Here is a 25622-nt window from a genome sequence, read left to right on the forward strand (position 1 = left end):
CTCTGCACCAGAAAGAACCTTTTTGGAAACAAGTGACAGAAAAACATAATCCAAAAGGACCCAAACAAACAACCACAGCAGATATGTTTTTGACCCAGTGAACACACAAGTTTGGGGAAGAGCTTCCACCTTGAATCAAGGTGGCCCTAGAAATAGAGTCTGAATAATATTAAAATATTTTTATTTATATAAAATATAATAAGTCTCCATATAAAAACATCGGTCTTTCTCTTCCCATTGTTCAGCGCTGCTTTCCTTTGTGTTAACTGCATCCTCAGGCATGGCTGCCGGGTACTCCCGTCTGCCATTCTTCCCTCTTAATGGAAGCGTCTCCCCCTTTTCCACTGATCTGTTGGGGGAGCATTGTGTATTTTTCTGGGTCCTTGTCCCTGCTGCAACAAAGAATTGAAGGGCAGAGACACAGTAGTGAAGCAGAGTAAAGTTTTATTTAAAGTTACTTAAAAAGAGAAAAAGTGCAGCAGGCAACCTCAGCAAGGAGAGGTGCCCTGAAAGGTTGGAGAGAGAGAGTTTAAGATTAAAAGGTTACACTGCGCACTTAGAAAGTGTGGGCAACCTCAGAGAGAGGAGTGCCCCAAAAGGTTGGGGGTTCCCCCTTTTAAGGATTCTTCAGGAATGTGACTAAGGCCTGGGGGTGCAGACTTGTGAAGTGGTCTTGGAATACTTAGAATGAACTTAACACAAGGAACTTGACTGCTCTGGTTTCTCCCTGGGACACCGACTTCTTGTCTGGGAGCATATCAAACAAGACCACCTGCCCGGGCCCCAAGGTGGGCTGAGTTATTGTCTGTTTGCTAAAGAGTGAGTTAAGAATCTTACTTCTTAAATTCCTGGGTATTAAAATGAAATCTTCTTTTTAAGATGGAATCCTTCTTGCCTTTTCTATGTTGTTTATGGCTGGGCCTGCATGATTAACACAATAAAGACATGGGCTCTGCTGAGGTACCTTCATTTATCTGGGGAACATTCAAACATTCCAGGCTAAGTTACTCCTGGCTTTTGAGTTTTAATTGATTAACTCAAGGTCTTTTTAGTGGACTTTCCTGGCTTTTTTCTCTTTCCACTCCAGTCATATCTATTTTCCTGCCTAACAAATCCATGCTAAAGTCCAGCATTGATTCTCTGGGGCTCCCACTGGCTCAGCCTGGGTGGCATGCCCATCTCTGAACCAATCTGTGTGGCCAGGAAAAGGAGATACTCTAATTGGACAGGCCTGGATCACATGCCCATTCCTGGAGGAAAGAGGGGACAACCCCACTCAATTCACCTGGGTTGAGAAGAGGGGAAGATGAAGTACCCTTAGGGCAATCAGGGCCATGTTATCAGGAGTAAGGGGTCTCTATTCTGGACTGACAAAACCTAAAGGGACATGTATATTTACACTTTAGATGGTCCTGCTTTACCCTCAGCCCCCCACCCGACGACCATACTCATGGCTTCCAAATGCAGAGCTGGGCTTAATTTCAGCTTCAACCGCAGACCAGGGAAAGATTTCATTAGCAAAACTGGTTACTTTTGGGCCAGATCTTGGCACTGGTCAACTGAAATTCAGGGAATCACAGCTATCAAGGTCACTTAGTCCAACCTTCACCTGATGCTCCTTCCCAACTGTAACCCCTCCGAAAGGTTGTCCAGTCTGCATGACCAGACACTTGCCGCCTCTAGGACAGCCCATGTCCTTTACAAGGTGAGATCCTTCAGGGAAGGACTTTGTTTTGTTCACTTCCTCAATCCTAGTACTAAGGACAGTGCCTGGTACCTATTGTTGCATAAATGAGTGAAATTTACAGTTGTCTGGCTCTGACTTTTTAAAAAGCCGTTCTCCTTATATATGGATATTTAACCAAAATTCAGGTTTTGGGGATTTCTACACTTTGGTTAGGACCACTCAGAAAAACTACCATTTTTCAGGGGACAACGTGTCAGATATTTAAGACCACCAAGTATCCATCTCCTCCACTCCTTCCAGTCTGTCTTCAGGCTACACAGGACTAGTTCCTTCAGCTACCTTCAATATGGTACAAAGCCCCTTTCCTGAGGTTCTGTCTGTACCTAATCCCCTTGGCCATTATTTCACTCAAAACATAGTGCCACTTCTCTGGGCGTGGGAGTAATGGAGTACAGCAAGGCAAGATGATCACCTCCCACATTCTATACACTACCTCTGTTAATATGGCCAACAGCCTATTATTGTTTGAGTCCTCTATGTCTTATTGAAGACTCACAGTAAACTAAAACCCTTGTGTTTTTCACATATCCTAACCATGGATTTCCCACCCCTTACTTGTATGGCTGGCTTTTTTTATGTGGCTCCTGATACCCAAGTAAAAGCTGAGGATGGGGGAAGTTAACTTTTTGGGAGTATTTTCTATATGCCAAGTACTTCATATGCATTCAAGTATTTACTTCTAATAACCCTATGAAGTTAGTATTTTCTCCAACTTACAGATGCTAAAACTGAGGTTTGGACCAGTTCCTCATTTGCAAAAGTCGTACAACTGAAAAGGGGCAAATTTAGGATTCAAACCCGGAACAGCCTGGTCCCCCAAGCTGAGGTTCTTAGAGCAGCACCATGTGTTCCTGCCGATGAGGGGGTCTGAACTGACGGCGAGGCAGCCAGGTCACTCCCAAGAGGGTTTTACTGGGCGTGTGTGTTCCCCTTGTGCCCCCCCCTCCCACCAGTGCTGCCCTAAGCCCATGGCACTGAAGCACTCTGACTGCCCTTCTAGAGGCTGCTTCCAGCATACTGCAAGAACTTTCATCCCCTGAAAGTTCTCTGGGTCCATCTGCTCGCTTGGCAGGGCTGCTTCTGTGGGGCACCACAGGCGACAGATGTCTGAAGCCCACAAGCCATCTTGGACAAGGTACCAGGAAGAGAAACGGCCAGCATAGTCCAGTGCATTCCTACCTTCTATCCACCACCTGCCAGAGGGGCTCACCAATTAAGTGGCTGTTTAGGGCTTTCGAAACCACTAATCAAACCTGCCAGATCTTTAAAAAGAGCTTTTAAAATTTTTTTCTCTTCATTTATTTTTTTAAGTGTGTTTGGTAAAAGGTTCATTAAAGATCTGCGATGGATGAAGAAGCTCTTCTCTGGCGACCCTCCTCCCTCGCTCAGTAATTAAGAACACGATTCCCCCCAACATCAGCTTTCATGCCTCCCCCATTGGCAGCTGCAAGTGCAGAGGGGACCTCAGAAACGTCTTGTTAGCATGTCTGCCTTGCAAGAATCGTTTGTTAATGGAGATGCTGGGAGTTGGTAATTTGGTAAAAATGTGTTGTTATTGTCAGCAGACGGCTTCTCCAGCTTTCCACCGGGCCTGGCCTGCTCTTTCTCTGGTATTTGGAACTCAAATGGGAAGCAATCAAAGCAAAGATGGCCTTCTGGGAGTCCAGGCAGAGTGTGCTCCCTTAAGGAACTCTCTGGAATAAGCAGCATTTGGGAAGCTATAGCCCACATACTCTCCAGAGAGAACTACCTCCCCTCTACGGTAGGAGCCAGGGCCACATGGGAAGAGTGCAGGCCCAGAGTCTGAAAACCTAGACTGGAGACCCTGTTTCTGTCTCTGAGGTACCTGGGGCAAGCGGTTTCATCTTTTGGCCTCAGTTTTCACATCTGTAAGTGGAGCTAACAATGGCCGCCTTGCAGGATTGCCATGAGGGTCACATGGCCACAGTGTAATTAGAATGACAGCTGCCACTGATGGGGCATTGGCTAAGAGCAAGACACTCTGCTAAGGCTTCCCAAAATATCTGTCATAGGCAAGAAAACAGACTCAGAGAGGTTGAGTGACTTGAAAGTAGCCACACAGCCAGTAATTGTCATAGGATTTGAAGCCAGGCATGTCGGTTTCCAAAGCCCTGTGTGTGCCACACATTCTTGTTTCAATCAGATTCCAGATGCAATTATGCATGTAACCACCATTTGTGCAGAGAAGGTTCTGTACCTGCCTGAGTTTGCAAAAGCATCCAAGGTGACATTCTGTGAGCTGTCAGGCTCTAGGAGTGGGAGAAGCAGAAGGGACCATCACCAGTTTTCAGGGATCGAGAAACAGAGAGAGGAAAGGGCTGGGGAGAGGGAGGGAGACACTGGCTGAAGGCCTTACGGTATGTCGGCTAAACCATGCTTCCCATACTTACAGAGACCAGACCCCAGAGGCTCTGATGAATAGACAGGCCCAGCCCCTACCTGGACCAAAATTCTCATTCTAGTAGCATGGAAAAGCCGGTAAGGAGTAAGTGGAAAGGGCAAGTAACCACAGGCCTCACCTTCATTCATTTGGCAGCTGTTCTGGGCATGCCTGCTCTGAGCACTGGGAGTAAAACAGGGTGTGTTTTAGACCTCTGCCTAAAGACAAGTGTCCCCATTGCATTGTCCCCTTACTGAGCACGATCTGACCCTGCCATCACCATCTCGTTTCCCAGTATCCTTCCTCCTCTTCTCTCTCCGCCATGGACCTCAAGCCAGTGCCCAAAATGACCCCCACCTGCAGCGTTTCCATGGTGAGCTCTCTTCCTCCTACAGGTTCAAATCAAATGGCACTGCCATAGGGACACCCGCCAGACTTATCCCCACCCCCACAGTATGCGTCTTCACATCCCTTTTGTCTCCTGTATAACTGTTAGCATCGCGCACGGTTAGTTTATATTTGTGTACTTCCTCCACCTCTTTCTCTCCAGTTAGACAGAAACTCCTTGAGGACAGTGGCCATGGCTGTCTTATTTACGGTCGTATCTCCCAGGTTTGACACTTAGTAGGTACTCAGGAAGTGTTGATTGAAAAAGCCATGGACAAGACATTTTACCTGCCCCTGGGAGCTCAGGAGGTACTCACAGGTCGTGCTGCAGGTGGCAGCAAGGAAGAGCTAGTGCTGGTGGGCTTCCTGGTGGAAGGGGGCTTCCTGGTGGGGGCAGGGAATGGTTTGAGCACAGATGGAAGGGAGGTTGAAAGCAGAGAAAGCAGCGTTGGTAAGAATCACTGTGCACAGAAGCCACAATGGCTGGGCGCCAGAGGAGAAGGCCCAACCCTGCTCTGGTGGCTTTGGTGGCCAGACAGTGGAGAGTAGTGGCTGTAATAGTTCACCAGGACATCAGCAGAGCTGGGTGAGCCCAGAGAAGTCGGCAGCATGGTGGTTGGCCTGCCCACAAACCCTGCTCTCAGTTTCTATCCTGCTGCTATAGCAGCTGCAACTGTGCCTTGAAGCCAGACAGAAAGAGAGGAGGAGAAAAAAGGAGAAAAGAAGAAAACCCACCCCAATTCCCTGGAAAACACATTTGAAAACAACATTTCATTGAACAAGGAATGTATGCAAGTCTCAGGCTGCAGCAGGTGCGCTGCTAAGTGACCTCATTTCCAAAGCCGCCACGAAGCCCTCCTGCTGCCAGGCACAGCAGAACTGGCCGCTGCAAGGGCCTCTCCGAGCAGGAGCATCTGCCGGGCAGGACGCCTCTCCTAGAAGGAAGCACTGATGCCCAGCCAGACCTGCAGGGGTCTCATGAGCAAATGTTCTCTCCTGTTTCAACATCCCAGGTCAATAGACATTCTCTGATGGCTGCCAGGTTCCACGCCTTAAGTCTCATGCTGGGAAAGCAGATGAAAAAGATACAGACCTGCCCTTGAGGGGTGGGTAGTCTGGAAGGGGTAAGGAGCTGAAAACAGACAATGGAATCAGTGGGGGCCAAAGAAGAGCCATCGAGGCTCACAGGGACCCCTACCCTTCCATTTATTGAGGGGTTCCTAAAGGTCAGGAGTCTCAGGGATGACATCATGGGTGGAGGACAAAGCACCAGTTCCCTGGAAGTACCACTGCCTCATGGTGACACCCGGCTTGCCCAATTCCTCCAAGGGCCATGGTCAGATCGACGGGTCCCATATATGACAGGATCAGTACAGATGCCACCCAGGGTTCCCTGTCCCCAGAGTCAAGGCAGAGAGAAATAGGGAATAAGCCTGGAAGGTTTTACACCCAATTGATATGGATTGTTAAATCTGGGGGTAAAAGGTGGTGATGGGGTGATGGTCATGAGTAGATTGGTGCAGAATTTTCAGTCATGGATTGAATTGTTACAGTGGCTGTGGTCGTGTTACCCAAGGAGATGAGGAAGCTGTTGGTGATGAGGTAGAACTGTGATAACAGTGGTAGTGAGATGATGGCAGTGCTGAGACAGTGTGGTGACCATGGTGGCGGGTGGTGAGGGGGCTGGATTGCTGGGATGGCGCCAGGAGCCCTCTTGAACAGGCCCTCCTCCAGACAGGACGTGCAGGCAGCGGCAAACACCACTTGTGCCCATGCTTGGGAGGCGTTGCTGAGATCTCTGTGCAGCAGGCTAACGACAGAGCTCTCCTTGGGAAGAACATGCTTTCAAACCATAGGTCAGCTCCAGTTGCCCCCACTGGTCTTTGGCCAGAGCCTGTCACCCAGGCAGGAAAGAATTTCTAATGCCTTCTGCATTTCACTCTAGAGACAGTTGTGGCCTGGCCACTGAGATGGGTCTTGAAATGGGGGCCTTCCCTGGCAGGATTACCCACAGGGAAGACAATGCCCATCTGTGGAAGAAGATGTTCCCTGGCATGTTGGGAGAGTGACCAGCTTTGGGGGGCAGAGGCTGACATCAAAGATCAGGACAGGCTCCCACACAACTCAACTACCAGCCCCAAATCACCTCCTCAGGGAAGACCTCCCCAATTGCTCCTGGGCTTGGTGGTCCCCTGCTGGCCTCCCCTGCAATCCCAGAGCAGTGTCTTAGTCCATGATTATGTTACAGTGCTTTATAATGACCATGCAACTGTCTACTGAATGGACTGGGCCTTCTTTAAGGGCAGGGACCAAACCTTCTTGTTGGGAACCCAGGTTCTGGTGCACACTCTGATACGTGGCAGCAGTCATTGAGTCAAGATCAAGGGTTATAGGGTGGAATTTGGCTCTGCCCGTCTCCTCTCTGATTGCCTTGGTCAGCCTGGGCTGCTACAACAGAATATGATTGACTAGGCGGCTTCGTCAACAGATACGTTTATTTCTCACAGTTCTGGAAGCTGGAAGCACAAGATCAGGGTGCAGCTGATTCGGTTCCTGGTGAGAACCCTCTTCCTGGCTTGAAGATGGCCACGTTCTCTCGCTGGCCTCGCATGGCAGTGAGAGCTCTAGTCTGTCTTCCTCTTCTTAGAAGGGCACTAATCCCATCATGGGGGCCCTACCCTCAACACCATCTAAACCTAATTCCTAAAGACCCTACCTCCAAATACCATCACACTGTGGGTTACAGCTTCCACATATGAATTTAGGGGGACACATTCAGCCCAGGGAGATAATCATACTGGGCAGCCAGACAGCAGTCGTTCAGAAAAGGCACGAAACAGAGAAACCCAATCCCAGGGGTCAACTGGAGAAGCTGAGTCCAAACCAGAATGCACAGGGGTGGGTGAGGAGATCTCCTATGACTCTGCCCAGTGCTCACTCCCCACTCTGGGCTCCCTGTTAGCAGACCTCCTCCTTAGCATGACCTTCCTGGGCTTTAACAAGCTCCAAACTGTCTTAGTAGATAGCCAGGGACAGTAAGACCCTGGGGAGGGAGGTCCACGTTCCAGGCAGGCAGGAATAGGGTGACAGGGACATTTCCAGCAAGAGTCACCCTCTGGGTTGTGTTAGAGAAGAGGAGCTTAGAGAAAAGCAGATTAGGTTGTTATCTGCTGCTGTAGTGTTGGGCTCCACCTAAGTAAGGCTCCTTCAAGGGGTCCATTCTCCTTTCTGCCCCCTGCTCCCACACACAGTTACTGTGGGCTTACTGTCTGCCAGTCCCCATGGGGCACCACCATTCACTCACCCGCCCATCCATATTTACTGAGCACCTACTATACACCAGGGGCTGTTCTTGGTGAGGAGGATGCCGAGGCGAAGAAGGCAGTTGCTGTCCTTGCCGTGGGGAGCGCACAGTCTAGTGGACGTGTAGAGGAAATAAGACCCAGAATCTTCCTGAATGAGAGGGAGACAGGCACCCACAAATAACCGAAGCAGAAGGAAGAGAGAGACAAAGGCCACGCAGCACAGTGGAGAGAAGACGGCTTTGGAGGGAGGCAGACATGGGTCCAAACTCAGATATTTCTCCCACCTCTTTGAGTTGCAGCTTCCTTATCTGTAAAATGGATGTGATGCCTGCTCCTCAGGGTTGCTATGAGGATTTAAAAAGGCAGCTCTAAAATCTGGAAGAGGAGAACTAATGGAGGAGTGGAATTCAAGGTGGGAGGGATGCTTCCCAGCTGGGGGCTCAGAGGAGTTGTTCTTGAGGAGGTGAGTGGGGTGGCTAGGGAGGGCGGGACTTAGCAGAGTGCCTGGTAATGAGCACGCAGTTAATAAAGGTCAGTAAAATGGAAAGCCACAATCCATTATACCAGCTGGTTGGTCTCCAGGACCTGAACCTCTACTTGAAATGATAATGATTATTTGCCTCTGTCTCCCCAAGTTGTAAGTTCCAGGAGGACAGCCCCTGGGGTCCTGGTGCTTAAAGCAGTCTGTCACAGAGCGGACATTCCGCTGCTATTTGTGGGATGAATGAATGAAGTTGTAAATGATGCCCTTCTGTGAATCCCAAGAACAACCTTATGATGAGGTCATTGATTTATTGCTCATAATCTTCCACAAATTGAGTTGCTAGCTTTCGAGGGCCACCTGACCTCACTGATACTAATGTATGTTAAGCAGCCCCCCAAAACTCCTTCCTTTGAGGAGCTGAAAGCAGAAATGCTTTGTGTCATTATTTCAATTAGCTCAATCATCTCATCTATCCTAGCAGGCAGGGCAGGAGTAGTGACCCCATTCCCCAGCCCAGGAAGCAGAGGCGTGGGAAGGTAAAGTGCCTCTCAGGTCCTGGAGACAGGCAGCATCAGTACCCAAACCCAGGGCTCTGTGTCCAAGCCCAGGGCTCCTTCCAGGGACCCCCATTACCACTGAGACCCTAGACACTGGTCAGTTATGCCCACAGATGGACCACTTCATTTCTGAGCTTTCTCTTCCACCAAGTGTGATTCACATGCTGTGGGATGTTATACAAGTCATGCGCCGCCCTGAGCCTCAATTCTCCGTCCTGCGCTGTGTGCGTGAAGGTTTCCACTTTACCTACTTCATGTGAGGTTAAGCACACAAGCATATAACCCAACACAGTGCCGTGCAAACAGCAGGTGCTCATGAGTTGCCCTTTGCCCTTTCTGGTCTGGCCTGCTAGCCTGCCTGTCGCAGGGAGGAGAGGCTGCTGTGGGAGCTGCTCTATGGGTGAGGTGTGGGGGCAGGCAGGGAGCCCAGGGTGGAGGGCGGAACACAGGCTTCAGGGCAGCAAGGAGGGTAGCCTGGGGGCAGGAAGTGAGAAGGAAAGAAATGAGTGGCACGCCCGGAGCCGATCTTAAGCGGGAATGAGAACAGCACAGACTTGCCATGTCATATAAATGATAAACAATAATAATAACATTGGTTTGCGTGTAATGAGAAACACTACAGAGATGGAATTACCTCAGTAATGGGCTGTGGATGTCATGGAGTCATTTGTTTCTTGCGGGAAGAGCTGAGGATTGCACTCTCTCTCCTACCCAGCACCCCCCACCAGGATGTCCCTCAGGGTGGGGAGGAGGCAGGTGGAGGCCTGGCAGAGAGCTAAGCAGCCATAGGGCTGGGCTCACAAGGGGCACAGGGTGGTCACTGGCTCTGCTCACCAGCTACATCCATTCTCACCTATGGCCACCAGCGGCTTTGCTTTTCTCTTCCCCCTTGGGGTCGCTGGGGCCACTGAGTTGCCAGGGGAACTGATGTGTGTCACCTCTGGGCTGGAGCTCTTAAAGGCCAGTGCAGGACCCTCGGAACGGCCTTCTCTCTGCTACAGAGACTCCATTAGCCTGGGTGGTGGAGTGGAGATGAGGCAGCACAGAGCTCCCGTTGTAGTGGATGCACAGGGGGAGAAAGCAATGTGGATGTAAACCTTTGACATTGAGGGTCATTGTTACTGCAGTGTTACCCATCCCTTCCTGCCCAACACAGGGCCCTGCTTTGGGGCCAAGCCTAAGCATGTAAGCCCCAGATCCCAGAGCTATGCGCTGTCCAGAACCACAGCCCCGGAAACACAATACCCCTGGTTAGGTGGAAACTGTTCCCAAACCTCCAAGATGGGGAGACAGGTCTCTTGACCTTGAACCATCTGAGGGATCGGCCCTCACGTTGCTCTGTCCTGTGGGGTGTAACAGCGCTCCAGGAGGTACAAGTCCCTGTTCAGTTCAGGAAATAAAAATTACATGGGATGTCCAGTATTATGGGGACAGAAGGTGATCTATTGACTAAATTATGCTTTTCCAGTGAATTTTTAGGTCCTTAGATGTGGGGTCAGAGCCTGGCACCTTGTCTAGGTGGCCAGTAAGGCAGTTGTCATGAACTATGTGTTCTCCCTTATGATGAAGTGGGAAACTGAGGCTCACATGTTCGAGGTCACACAAGACAAACTGTGTTGTTTAAAACGTTCCTGGAATCCCCCCTAAAGTTTCTTGCTACATTTCCCCCACATAGAAGTTCTCTGAGAACCTGAAGATTGCCTCATATCTCATTTAGGGAGGCATAACAGGTAAAGTGGACTTTGTGAGACAAAAATCTCACAAAATCTTAGTCAGTGGCTAGATAATGATGTGCACTCTTCTGGTAGGTAGGTGAAAATTTGACTAGCTCTCTGCTTCCTAAGTAATCATCTGGAAGCTCAGTTAGAATCTCACCTGTACAGTTTCTCACCATATGGGGAGAGCTAGTACCTGGGAATTCTGCTCTGTAACCCCCCACCCCTGCTCTAGTAAGAGATACACTCTCCGCCTTTCTGGTCGAGAGGTGACATTCTTCAGAACTTTCATCATGTCCAAGGCTCATTTCTGAATCTTTTCCAGTCGCCACATCACTCAGCATCTCTGCATAGATTGTGCTTTCACCGCTTCCCCTGTCCCGCATGTTACATACTCACACAGTGGACCTAATAGCCCTGAAAGCATAAACACACTTAAAAAAGGAGCAAAGTAGTTTAGCATCTTAAGTTGGAATAATATTAACAGGAGGTAACACTAAAGGATGGTTTGTTCTGAGCCAGGGACTGTTCCAAATGCTCTAGACGTGTCAACTTATTTCCTCCTCTGAATAATCTGGAGAGGTGGCATGGTTATTCTTCTTCTGGGGAAACCGAGGCACAGAGCATTTAAGTAACTTGCCCAAGGTCATGCACAGGGGCCTAAGCATCTGAGACCATATCCAAGCTCTGTATACGACCCTGGGTCTCCCCTCTTAAGTATTTCACTGTGTACTTCTCCAGAAGGAACTCTGAGGGCCCTCAAATCCAGCCCTATTTGGAGATGTGGCTCAAAGAGGCGAAGCAGCCTTTGTTAGCCCCCATGGAACGTTAGCAGCAGAGCCAGCAGTTCAGCAGCTCTTCTTGAGTTCCATTCCAGGCTTCCTCCGTCCCTCCCAGGGGACGTATGCCTTTGATCCATGGAAGGCTGCATGGCTGGTTCTGTCTTCCCAGCTCCACCTATAGGCCAGGCTTCTTGCTCTCCCCAGAGACCCAGCCCCAGGGAGTCGACCAGTCCGTGCTACTCCCAGGCACTTCTAGAAGTGATTCAGAGGTGAGACATGGCAGCAATCAAGACACATCCTCACCACCAGGATGGAGCTGCCAGCCATGGAGGGAATGCTAACAGAGGGACGGGCCCACTGGGCCAGGGCCTGGTGAGCTGGCTAAAGTTCTTCGAAGGAGAACAACACTATATCCCACTCAACTGCACCTGCTGCTTGTCCTATCTAAGCCCAGACACTGGTGGCCTCTTCTCCAAACACCTCTTCTTGACAAAGAGACAAAACAGATGTTTAAACAGAAATCTCAACTTGCCAGGGAATCCTAAAGAAAAAAAAAAAATGCAAAACCAATTTTCAGCCAGGACTAGGGGAGTCTTCGGGGTCTTCTGGTCAACAGGTGAAAAGCAGAATTAGGAAGAAAACCCTCAGAGCTCTGCATTTGCCTCCTCAATGACATATCATGAAGCATTAAAACGAATCAGGTATGCAATGATTTTATTATACAAGCCAATCAAATGGGAAAATTACATTTTCAGTGTTAGGCTGAGATTTTTAAACCTTGTACAGCCTCATGGCTCTTGATTTTTAAAAAATACATTCTTCTGTTTGAGCAGAGTAACTCAAATATTCCTCATGCATGCATGCATGCAATAGACAGCATTACTGTTTCTAATTTTCCTTCATCTGCATTTGCCCTTTGCCCTGTGACTTTGTAGTAGAGCGGCACTGCTTACATCCCCGCAGCATTGACCTTGGGTTGTGGCCACTGACTAGCTTGGGTCAATGGAGTGTGGGGGGAAGTGATGGTGAGGCAATTCTGAGCTGAGGCCTGAACAGGTGTTGTGTGTTTCTCAGTGTCCTTTGCAAACTTTCTGCCCTCCATCATGAAGAGGGCATGCCCCCGGCTGCCCACTCTTGGGAATGAGAGATACGTGGAGCAGACCTGAACCCAACCCACGGCTGAAGCCTAAAGCCTGGAACCAAGCTCTGATGGGCTCTAACTGACCCATGGGCACAAAACAAATGCTTGTGTTTGTAAGCCATTGCAGTTAGGGGCTGTGGTGTCGCTCGATGGCAGCAAAAATCTGACTAATCCAACATGTATATATATATATATATGTATATGGATGCAGAGAATTGCAGAATCTCAAATTCGGAAGAAACTTTTTTTGTTAGTAATAATGACCATCATTTTTCAAGGACTTATGAAGTGCCAGGCACTGTGCTAGATAATTTATAAGCAGCATCATTTTCAAGTGAGGAAATGGAAGCTCAGAAAGGCTGGGTAGCTTGCCCAAGGTCACTTAGCTGATTTGTGGTAGAACTGGGATGTCAAACTCAGGTCTGGCTGGCTTCAAAAGCCTCACTTGTCCATGCTGCCCTCACCTCTTAGAGTTAGTCAGTCTCCACCTTCCTTGGCGTGGGTGCCCTGACATCAACTCATCCTCAGAGGTCTTTGCCAAGGTTTCCATCAGTGCACACTGGAGTCTTTAATTAAATAAAAAGGAATTTATTTCCTCCAAAAAAGTACACTCTATCTCTGAACATTCCTTGTTATCGGAAATTCTTCCTTAGCTTGAGCCCAAACCTATCCTTCTCTGATCCGGAGTTTTTCCTCCTTTAGGACTAGGTAGAAAGATGGAGTCCTATTCATAGCCAAGTCTTTCAAATGTTACAAGACAGGTTTTCCCTTCTCCGAACTGAACACCCCTAGTTCTTTTGCAGTTCTTAAGAAAACACATTTCTATTGTGAAATATTGTATACAGAAAAGCACACGAAATATAAAAGTACAGTTAAATACATAATTCTAAAGTGAGCCCCATGTTACTCTTTCCAGGCAGGACCTAGAAAGAGCTGCCATCTCTTGAAGACTCTGTCTGTCCCTCCTACTTTTCCTTCCCAGCTTCAAGCACCATCCCAACATTTATGGTAATAACTTGCTGGCCTTTATGTATTGGTTTTTACTTGCGTATCCATCCATAAACAATATAGTTTAGCTTTGTCGGTCTGAGCCTCACAGAAGTGGCATCCCAGAAGCACTCTTTTGTGCCTTGCTTCTTGTAATTCACATTTTATTTTTAAGAATCATCCATGTTGTTGCTTGTAGCTAGATTCCCTTTCCTTGTTGTGTAGTATTCCACTATGCGAACACATTATAATTTGCTTATCCCTTTTATTGTTGGTAGACACTGGGGATGTGTCTAGGTTTTGGTTGTGATGTGCCATGCTGCTATCAATATTCCAGTGTGGGTACCTTGGTCATATATCCAAGAGTTTCTTTCAAATCATAGGGTATGCGTATTATCAATGTCATTAAGTCCTTCCTAGCTGCTTTCTAATTCATACACTCATAGTTTTCATGAATTTCCATTGTTCTAGCTATTCTTTATGTGGCTTAGTTTCAAATGGCCTTCTTGTCCTGGTTATTCGGCCTCCACCTATGCATGCAAAATGCATTCATGTTCACAGGGTAGGCACATGTGCCTGTGCACGCATACTTGCCCAACAATAAATGAGTTGTATGGAGAGACAAGGAACAACCCACTTGCCTAAATTTTAGAAGATACACAATCTGTTAGGAGAAATCACTGGGACAAAGATATGAAGCTTGTTCCCCTTAACAGCAATCCTAATTCTGTATTTGTATGAGTGGGTGAAAAGGCACAGTATGCCCACCGGAGTTGCTCACTGTGGAAGGCTGGGTCATGGGTCTTCTCTGCACTCCTCGTCCAGTGATAGGGTCATGCATCCGTGTGTTTTGGAAGTGCCCTCCCATTGTGGCCTGGGTGTACTTATCTCCTGAGCTGGGGCTCAGCCACTGTGTTTCCCTTTGGCCAATGGAAGGTTAGCAGATGTGACACAAGCAGGGATGTGAAAATCCACTTGTGCAATTCAGCTTGTGTTCTTTCTTCTGCTCTACCGTTGCCGTGGGCCCAGGAAGAGAATGAAAGCCACATGAAGCACAGCAGCTCCAGCGGAGCCCAGCCTCTATCAGCCAACTGATTAATGAGCTAATTAAATGCTGTTGTTGTGTGTCACTGAGGTTTGCTGGTTATTTGATATAGAGCAGTAGTTAACCAATATAACCATCATTGTCGTCATTACCGTCATTCAATGACTAGTAACTACTATTTACTAAGCTTTTCTTGTGTGCCAGGCACTGTGCTCAGAACTTTATATGAATTATCTTGTAGAAAACCACACCATCCTTTGCAGTAGATACAATTATTTTCTCCATTTTGCACTAGGAATCCGAGTGCCAGAGAGGTTGAGGGACTTGCCCAAGGTCACAGAACTAGTGAGGTGGGGGCAAATTTATACCCATTTCTTTCTGAGTTAAGAGTTTGTCCCCAGTTTGAGGGAATGTAGGAAGAGCCCTCTAAAACAAATGTTTAAATTGAGTGGCATTAGAGGACACAGGTGTCACACACTCAAATGGCCAGACTGAGAGAATTGGAGGAAAACAGCCAAGGGGGGCCCTTTTTATGAGCTTTTTCCCTATCAGTTGGCTCTGGCAGGCCCTTGGGCTGATGTTAGATCTAGCGTCAAAGCCACTGCCCTATGTTTGCAGAGATGAGATGGAAGTAGGGATCTGAAACGAATGGAGGCAGGGTTGGAGTCCTGGCTCAACTTCCTATCAGTGGTGTTCAGTGGTGTCCTTGGGCAAGTTATTTAATCACCCAAAGCTCCATTCCCTCATCTGTAAAATGGTGTGTGTGGGGGGGGCGGGGGGTGTGTGTAGTGGTGGTGGGGGTGAGGGGGACTATCCCCTTAATCCTTTGATCCAGTTTGCTGTGAGGCACAATGGTCCAAGGGATGTGCGGAGGTCGTAAATGGCAAAAACCTTTCATGGTTGTCATTGTTACTGTTACGCTTACAGTATGGGTCCCTCTTACAACAGGCAAAGATCTGATGTCTTCAAGCTAGTGGCATGGCTCTCCTGCATGATCCTATGCATGAGGGAAAGCTGCAAACAGGAAGAACAGTGAGGACAGAGCTCACTCAGTCTCAGGACCAACCTGCAGTTCGGCCGACCCCATGCTGGATCCCAGGACAGAGTCAGGGTTGTTTCTTTGCCTTCCCACCTGGGCTGGGAAGATTCCACTTGGGAGGGGAAGGTCCTCATTTAATTACTCAGAGAACGAATCCTGAGCTGCAGGGCCCATGGGGGTGGCTGGGTGGATTGCTGAGGCTGGCAGAGGGAGACAGCCCTTGCCCAGTCCCACCCTCTCCTGGTGGTGGCCCCAGCGTGGTAATGATAATGTCCTGCATGCCGCGGAACAGCCGGAAGGGGGGTCTCCGTCTTGACCTTCAGCTTTTAAGTGCTCGAGTTTCCGCAAAAGCCTCTTTCTTTCCTCCCCAGAGCAGCACCTGACAGCTCTCCTCACTTCTCTGTGGGCGCTGGTTTCTTTGTTTGGTTGAATAAAGAAGCTTGTTACTGGAGAAAATGCCTTGGTAAGTGTCAGTGGAGATACCTGTTTCCTTCAAGAAACTCCCATAAAACCTTTTAAGCTGCTGCTTTTCAGATCCAAAGGCCTCTTGTTTTCCTTTCTTTCTTCAGCCTTTGCTTGGTGATTTTCCAGGCTTCTCCTGGGCAGCAGGAAAGGGGAGCCCTGCTCCTGGAATCTCTGGGGCACGTGGCGAGCTGGTCTCCATCATTTTGCTTTCCCCGTGGTTGACCCAAGGCAAGGCCTCAGTGCTGGGGAGGGAGGGTAGTGACTTTGTCTCAGGAGCGATCAGCAGGGGACATTCACCTGCAGTCACCCCGCTCAGGTTTCTCAAGGCCCAACTGAGTGTCTGGGCCTTCATGAGCTAGGCCACACACACGGCATTTCTGTCCGTGGGCCATGGTTCTGCTGCTCAGCAAAGAGGTTCTAAGACACCCTTGTCTTCTGCTTGGTTTCAGGGCCCACCATTCCTCCCCAGGCCCTGCGCCTCACCCATCGCACAGCTTCCACGTGGTCCTGGGAATCCACCCTCTCTCACTGCTCTGCCCCTTCACTTCTCCCTCCCCTGGGTTGCCCTTCCTCTCATGGACCAGGTTCCAACACCACTTTCCCATGAACCCTTCTCGGGCACCCAGGGAGGCCCAGCCCCCTGCCCCTCCCTCTGAGCCTGCTCTTATTTTAGTGCTTCTCACCCAAAACTGTAACGGTCTCCATGGACATCCGTCTCCCACCAGGCAGGAGCTCCTTGGGGGTTGGGAGCTGGTCTCATACCCAGCGCCTGGCACTGCTCGGAAGCCGCATTAACTTGGCTTCCTAAGCCTTCAGGGAGGAGTCCTCTCCACGTTGACTTTGGGGATGTGGGGGCAGGGACAGGCTGCTGCAAGGGCAGGTCAGGGAGCAAGCATGGCCAGGCAGTCCTGCTGAGTTCTGGAATTTGCTGGGCTTGTGAAAAAACAGAAACAAATTCTCAGCAGTAATCCAAAAACACCAGGTTTACTCACCTTTTCTGGGATCCCCAGCATCTAGACACCTATAAGAGAGAATCTGATTTTCCTTTTTCTTTCCACCCGGAATGAAGCATCATTCCAAGTGGAAATACAGGAGTCTCTGCAGAGGACATAGCTTCCATTACAGACGTAGGCACTGACCCTGACCCCACCTGATTATGACTAGGGCTCGCAGGGTCTCTGTGCTCAGGACAAAAGCCAAAGGGTCGGTGGAGATATCTGTTACACTCCCTTACAGTGTCTTTTCTTGAAGGGGACAGTGGGAGGGTGACTTCTGGGCCCCTCTCCAGGGCTATACCCCATTCATCATAAGTAGAAGGATGGCTCTCAGAAGGAGTCTCGCTTTGTGATGGGAAGACATCTGGCCTCATCGAGGGAACTGAGGGAAATAAATGTCCCTGTGGCATTTCAAAACCTGCAGGTGCGCAACAGGACACTTCTGTTTATGCCCCAGTTCAGGGTTCCCATAGAGGAGGTGTCCTGACCTCTGGCAACAAAAATAACTAAAAATATACTAAGCATCTCATATATATCAGGCACAAATTATTCCATTCAGTTGTCCTTCCGGCCTGATGAGGTCAGGTCCTGGTCTTGTCCCACTTCACAGGTGTGCAAGTGGGACTCGAGTTAATGGAGTGAGTTGCTCAAGGACAGGGGGGAACCAGATTTCCAGCCAGTTAGATTCCAAAGCCCGTGCCCTTGCCCTCCTTCTGTACTGCCCAACCACCATGTCCCGGCAGCCTTGGTCTCCCAGAGTCACCCCCACCCGACTCCAGGCCCTGTCTGCCTGCTCCAGATCCTGAGATGCATCTTGTCCTGGGCCAGCTGAGGAGCCCCGCCCATCCCACCTGCTTGGAGGTGTCCAGAGGCGAGCCCCCTCTCAGCAGCAAGGGCTGATGCTCTGGAGCTCTTCACAGCCCGGCAGGCCTGATGAAGGCCTCGTACTTTTGTTTTATTTCCTCCAGTCTTTGCTGGGTTTCATAGGTCCCATTGTACAGATGAGGAAACTGAGGCTCAGTGAGAGGAAATGAGTTGAAAAGTGGCAGGGCCAACCTTGCAGGCTGAGAGCCCAGGCTCTCTATCCCCCGGACACTCTGCATTGATCCCTCTTCAAAGATGGGTCAGAGATCCCTAGCTTGGAGCTCCAGGGTGGAACTAAACTGCTCTTTAGTCCAGGATTTCTGCCCAATACTTGTCTTCCTTGACAAGGACTTGGAATAAAATCACCAAAGATCCCACCAATAGAGCTAGGATGTTATCTGTAAATGGCCGCACTTTGCCAGGGACCCCATCCTCCTTCTATCCCTGTAGAGCCACTGAAGACAGTGTGCAGAATCACAAAAATAGTGACAACAACCCAGGCCAACATTTAATGTTCCCTGCATACTAGCACTGTGCTGAGCCCGTCGCACACAGCAGGGCTACAGAAAGAGGGCTCATCCCTGAATGACGCGGACACATGGCCTAGCATCAAGGATCCAAGGGACAAATCAGCTCCCTGCCTTTCCCGGAAGCCTGGACATCTGATCCATCCCCAGGTCCACCAGCTTAGCCCAGCCCCCACCATCCACCTGGCCTTGGCTGAGTGGCATAATGAGGGTTTTGCTTTGTTGCAAGAGGGGGAGGGGATAAAACACCCTCAACAACCAACAAGAAATAATTAGTGCACATTGTGTCATTAAACACTAGACTTTAATTAAATCGCATGGAGATAAATACCTCTAACGACTGGAAATCTGGAGACCGTAGACAGCAAAGCACTCAGCATAATGGAGTAATAGACTCTGCAAATAGCGTCAAGTCAGGGATTCCGACTTGATTAAGAATCTGACTAAATTGGGTTGTCACCTCGTATGCTGCACCTACTACCTGAAAATTGCTCATTATCTTCCCCATTTGATCTTCTTGGAGCTAACAAGCCTTTGCAGAAATCCATCCAATGATCAAAGGACCCATTTATTTGGAATTCTTTCCCACTTTGGGGTCCTCATAGCTGGCGTCTCCTTCCTCTCTTTTTTATCTGTTATGAATCATCACCTGGCAGCAGCCAGCAGGGAGGCCAGACAGCAGGTGGCCTCCGAGATTTCCGAGATGATCAGATGATCGTCCCTTCTGCAGCCCTGACAACAGGGACCTGGGTGCCTGGCTCCAGAAGGCAGCATGGATGTCTCCCTCTTGCCTTAGCCCCCTACCAGCAGCCGGCCCCCAAATCCAATCTCACCCTCTCTCTGGCATCTGGCCTCTCCTTATGTTCGTTGTGCTGCCCTTGGTCAGCACATCCTCCTTGCAGAGTATAAGGATGTTCAACCCCTTTCTCAGCTCCATCCTGCCTGGCCAGAGTGGTAGTTTCGAAGTGCAGCTCTGATTAAACCTCTGCAAGCGCTCCACTTCCTTATGTGGCTTTCAAAGCCTTCTCCATTATGATCGCAACCTACCTCTCCAGTCCCCAGATGAGTAAGTCTGACAGGAGCTCCAGAAGGCCCCTACGCTCTGGCCACGCTGAGCTACAACCCCATTCCCTAAACCAGCCCTTCCCTTTCTTACCTCTTTACCTGTGCTCACTCTGTTCACTCCATTTGCAATGCTCTCCCTTATACCCTCAGCCTGGAGCATTGCCCACACTCCCCAGGGCCTGCCTCCAGGCTTCCTCAGCCATGGAAGTCCCTCCAAAACCTGACTCAGAGGTATTGACTTACAGGCTAAAATAGGGCTGAATCCTGGTGTGGCATCACAGCCGGGGGCCCTAGGGCAAGATCCCATTCATCTAACCACCTGGGACTTGGAAAATGCCTGCTTTGGGCATCAGTGAGGATCTGGGGGCCCCAGGGTGTGAAATGAGGGGAGGGATGGGGGTGGGGCCAGAGAACAGAAAGCCTAGGAGGTGATAGGTTTAGACTGAATCTTTCCTTTGCACAGGAAGGCACGTAAATCCTGAACCTCAGTATGTCCATCTGTAAAATGGAGAATACCCACACCCAGCTGGCTGAGCCAGACTGGGGATAAAACATCCCCCTGCCCCCACACAGTGTGTCTGACGTACATGTGGCACTTGGGAAGGCTGTTCCTGTGGCTGTCCCCTCCTTCAAGGGTGTCCCTCCAAGACACAGCAGAGTCCTGTTCTTCATCCCCTTGTTCATAAGCTGTCTGGAGTCAGGGACTTTCCAAGTCTCTCCCTGGGCCTCAGTCCCTCCTTCAGCAAAGTGGAGATAATGACCCTTATCTATAGGCATAGTGCAGGGGCTTTAATAACATGATAATCACGGCAGCAAGCACATTTTTAATGGTTACTGCACTGCTTGGGCCTTCCTTCCTTCCATAAATGCTTCATGAGCACCCATGGTGGGCTAGGCACTGTTCTGGGTACTTGAGGTACATCTATGAATAAAAGAGGTAAATCTCTAGACTTGTATATAACAGATAAGCAAAGTTTCTGTTAGAAAGTCTTAAGTGCTATGAGAAAAGGGGAAAAACCAGGGCAGGGCAAGAAAGATCAGAGTTCAGGACAGTAACTTAAAAGGGTGATGCCTCACTTACTGCTTTACACCAGTCTTATAAAGGAGCGCTAGCATTCTGCCCGATTTACAAATGAGAAAGTGAGGCATGGACAGCAGAAGTAACTTATGGGGCATACTGCCACCAAGCCAGTGGAAGTCCTGGGATTTAACTAATTTATGTGCACAGAGAACAGAAAGTTCTCAGTAAATGTAATTTCTGCTGCTGCTGATGGTGATGGTGATTTTGGAGACAGTAGGTGATCATTAAATGTTTCTGGAGTTGAAATCAACTGAAAACTAGCAAACATCAGCCAGAGCATGTCTGCCAGCTCCTGAGAACAGACAAACCAGATCTAAAACCCCAATGCCCTTGTGCTCTGGAGCTGCACATATATGATCCATGTGTGGTGGGTCCTTGCTCCTTGCCTGGATGCCCTATTTTGAGGGTCCAACCTCTCTGGACGGAAGGCAAGAGAGACGGGTGCTGGGATGTGGAGAGGAGGGGAAGCTGGGGCTAAAAGCTGATGGTCAGACCGGGAGGGACTCAAGAAAAGACCCTCCTCCCCGCAGAGGTGAGTCAATAATTCACTCGGCTCCTTTATATATTTAGCTCTCTGGCTGCTTCAAATGCAGAAGTGCATCTTTGAATATACATGTATATTTGTAGTTTGATTACAGAAAACGTGGGCACTGTAGACAGAATGACGGGTGTGGGAGGGCGTGACGGGCACTGGGACCTTCAGGGACATGCGAAACAGTTCTGCCTGTAGGAGAAGAGAGCGCAATATTGAAATACTAATCATCATCATCATCTATTGGGTGCTTACCGTGCACTGGGCATTGTGCTAAATGCTTTATGTACCTGCTCGCTCATTCATTTGCTCACCTAGCTTTCCGACTCTGGAGCTGAACAGCTCAAGTTTAAATCCTGGCTCTCCCTCCAGGGACTGGCTGCATGACCCAGGGCATCAGTTTTCTCCCTCATAAAATAAAGTGAAGGTGAGAATTAAATAAGCGAATGCATATGAAGTGCCAGAAACAGTGTCTAAGAGCTCAGTAATGTTCCAAAAGCTTGATAAATATTATTCCTATTGTCATCACCATTATTCATTCATTCTTTTGAGGAACATTTACTGAGTAACTACTATGTGACAGGTATCATGGGGTACAATGATGAGCCCAGATAGTTTCTGCCTTCAAGGAGTCCCCACTGGGTCACAGACGTTAAGCTACTAAAAAAAGTATCAGTGGACAAAGCCATTCCCGACTGCTGTAAGGGCTGGGGGAAGAGGGTCAGGCTGATAGGGGGCACTCAGTTGGCCAGGTGGTCAGGGAAGGTCTATCTGAGGAAGAGACATTTAAGCTAAAATTCAAAATGTGAAAAGGAGCCCAGGAAAGAGAGCTCCAGGCAGAGTGAACAGCAAGTGCAAAGGCCCTGAAGTAGGAAGTAGCTTGATGTGTTTAAGGAAAAGAAAGAAAGTCATTGTGGCTGGGAGCAGCATAACCTTCTCCAAAATTCTCCAGGGGATTTGGAACATCTTGAGAATGTAGGGGAAAAAGCCCAGAGAGGTATAGAGATTTGCTCAAGACTTCACAGCTAGAATTGGAAAAAAACCAAGGTCTGTCTGACTCCAGAGCCCCAGACCACTCCCAAGTGGGAGCACAGACCCACATGAATGCAGCCAGCTTGGATCAGTTCAGTGTGAATTTGTAGAGACTCTGAATTAAGAAGTGTCCTAAGAAGAGAAAGAGAGACAGCTGGGTGCCCTTGGAGGTCTGACAGTCCCTCAAACCAACCACCACAAAATCCTACCAGGGACAGGCCCTGCTGGACCCGCCGTAATGAGCATGTCAGAGGCACCTCCAACTAGTATCTCCCTGGGCATCAAACCAGCCACACAAAACAATTCAAAATTCTAGTATAAGCTTTCCCGGGCAGTGGGAAAGAAAGGGGGTATGGAGTTTCCAGGATGGAGTGTTCATGGAGCCCCAACTGCTGGGTTCATTTAATCCTCATAGTAACTCAGAGCTGTACCTGTGACCATCCTTATGTTAAGAACATGAGCTCATCAATATCAGGTAATTTACCTGTGGTTGCACAATGAGAAGACATGGTGCTCGGGTGAAAAGTGGGGGCCAAAGCTTTATCTCTCCACCCCAAATCTCTCACTGGTTCCAGATGATGCTTAGCTCCAGCCATGAAGCTTGGTAGCCTCTCTGGGCGTATCTGTCTTTACCACTGGCACTGGTTGGCTAGTTTCTTCCAAGCCAGAACCTGCTGGGAGTTGGTCATATGAATTCACAACCAAGGTGGCCATGGGCCTGGGAGTTAACAGTGGGCTTTCCAAAATTCTTAATGAAATTCTAAGGAGCTGCTGGTTATCAGCTGTGGGAGAAGACATGTCACCTTTGGGGGCACTGAAGCGTTCTAATAGAGGGTGATCAAAGATCTGGGGGTCACGCCTCACTGGGGAAGGAGTAGGCACACTTGTGGTCGTATATGGCAGAGCTGGCTCATATTAGACCCCATCTGATCGGGGCCCACATCTACCTATTTTACCACGGAATCTCCCCCACATAGGGCCAAGCACAGGACCTGGTGTGCAGTAGGAGCTTCAATAAATAGATGCTGAATGACAGCAATAGCTTGTGTTTGTTGGGTCCTTCCTAGGTGCCAGATACTCTGCTGAGAACTTCACACCAGTGGTGTGCAGCCTCAGATGCATATGGAACTACTTTAAGAGATTACAAAGATATGGATACCTGAGTCCCATCCCCAGATATTCTGTTTTAATTGTTTTAGGGTGCAATTGGACACTGGCTGTACTGATGTACAGCCAAGGTGGAGAGCGTTGCTTTCCATGTCTCATCCAATCCTTTCATTAGCTCTAGGAGGTGGTTACTATTAGCACGCACATCTTGCAGATGGGAAAGCTGATACTCGGGGGGAAAGGTTAAATAAGCTGTCCAAAGCCACACAGCAAGGAAGTGGCAGAGTCAGAACTTAAACCAACGTGTCCTGGCCCCAGCACCTGGTCAGAGCCACAAACCACACAGAATGAACAGAGGGAAGAAGGGACATGATTTGGGATGGAAGCCGGTGCAGGCAGCGAGGAAGCCCCTTGCAGATGCAACAGGCACCTGCCTTGATCACAAGCTCCTCCTACGGGAAGTGCCTCCACCCACAGATGGGTCCCACCCTGGGCCTTTTCTAGAGCAAGAGGGGGCACCTTTCTGGGCCTATAACCTGTTTCTTCAGTCAGAAATATTTGGATTTGGGGCCGGTGTCTGACTCAAGGACAGCCAGTTTACAGACAGACCAGCAGCACATCAGGGGGCCTGATAAGAAAGACCTTCCCTCAAAACATAATCCCGGTTTACACAAGCTAAATAAGCATTTATGAAATGAATTGCTTGACATTGTATTTTACGAACCAATGAGTAGATCAGTGTACTGTTCAATTTTCCTATTTAGTCTCAAATATCTACTTTCCTTATTGGGTCCTCTAATCAGCTTATGCTCTACTCTTCTGACTATAATGATCAGGATCTCAGGGCAAGACATTCATTCATTTGTTCATTCATTCAGTATCTTCTCTGTGCCGGGCTGTCTCCTCGATGCCAGAGCATTTTCATGTGGGTAACCATGCATCGAACAGCAATGAGAGAGAACCTGGATTCATGTTGATTTTCACTTGCCTTAATGTAAAACAGGATTGCCTGCATTTCAGATTTTGCTAGTTTATCTTACACAGCCAAAGCTCCAGTTATCTCTGCTTCACTAAGTCTTGAGATTGGTTTGGAATTTGAACATATATTCTTCGAAACCATTAAAAGTGGTTTAATTGGCTGGTCAGGGATGTCCTCCACTCTGCTCTCCAAATGCATCATCGCTCTCCGTCTCTCCCAAGAACTGGGAGGCTAGAAACCCTCGCCTGGATGATTCACTTCCCTGGATTTATTTGTCTTGCTCTGGGCCCCAGAAGCATCAGGCTGGGCACTATAGATCCAGCCTCTGTTCACAGCTGCAGTCCAAGCCCTACCTGAGACGCCCAGTGGAGCCCCAAAAAGCTACAGTTCCATATGACCGGGCGATGCTGGCCTGTGTCGCCAGAGGAGCCAGACTGTTTTAAAAAATTAAAACCTTACCTTGGTAAAGCATGGGGATGGGGTCACCCAAAGGAGGACTTCTGGAAGAAAGAGAGACAGCCACCTAGGATTACGTAACGTGGCAGAAAGGCAATGACCTTGGGAGTTAGATTGTCCTAATCTACCTGTCAGTCGCCATGCATTTGCACCAGGGGCTTGGTTCACATATGGGCTTTTCCAGCCCTTAGGCGTATGACCTTGAGCAAGTCACATAAAGTCCTTGAGTCTGTCTGGGTCATGGGCTCTCTTGGAAACTGAGTGAGGTCGTGGATGTACACGCATGTGATGAACTGTAAGTGATGGTTAACTGTTGATGCAATGGCTGGTGCAGAATACCAGTGCCCAGCCATTTGGAGCTGGGCTTTTTACTGTTATTTGCAGAATATATCTTATCCCACCCATCCACCCATCCCTAAAGCTCTCCATGATGCATCTACAAGTACCTATATATTTGATACATATACAGTACACACACCTACATATAAGAAATGTGTATATATTTTACCAAGAAAAACAGAGAGAGAGATGAATTTGGACTGGAGAAATAGAGACAGACACATATTTCCAGATATTTCCTTGAAGCCATTTCTAAATCATTTCTAGTGCCCAGCAAAGCATTTGGTATGTAATAAGATACTGAATACATACCTGTTGAATGAATAAATTTAAGAATCCATGATTAGTGTGTGTATATGTGAGAGAGACAGAAAAAATGTGTTATGCAATTAAAACAGGACTCAAGGGACAATAGCGTATTTAATAGAAGATACCAGAAAATAAAATTAAGTAAGTAAAAAATACTGAATAAAATACTAGAAAACAAAAACACGAATTTTCAAATCCCCCTTTTTTTCCTTTTCCCTTACAGTTTGGGTTACCAGATAAACAACAGGATATCTGGTTAAAGTGGAATTTCAGATTAAGAA

Source organism: Manis javanica, chromosome 4 (assembly GCF_040802235.1).
Source record: "Manis javanica isolate MJ-LG chromosome 4, MJ_LKY, whole genome shotgun sequence".
Taxonomy (NCBI): domain Eukaryota; kingdom Metazoa; phylum Chordata; class Mammalia; order Pholidota; family Manidae; genus Manis; species Manis javanica.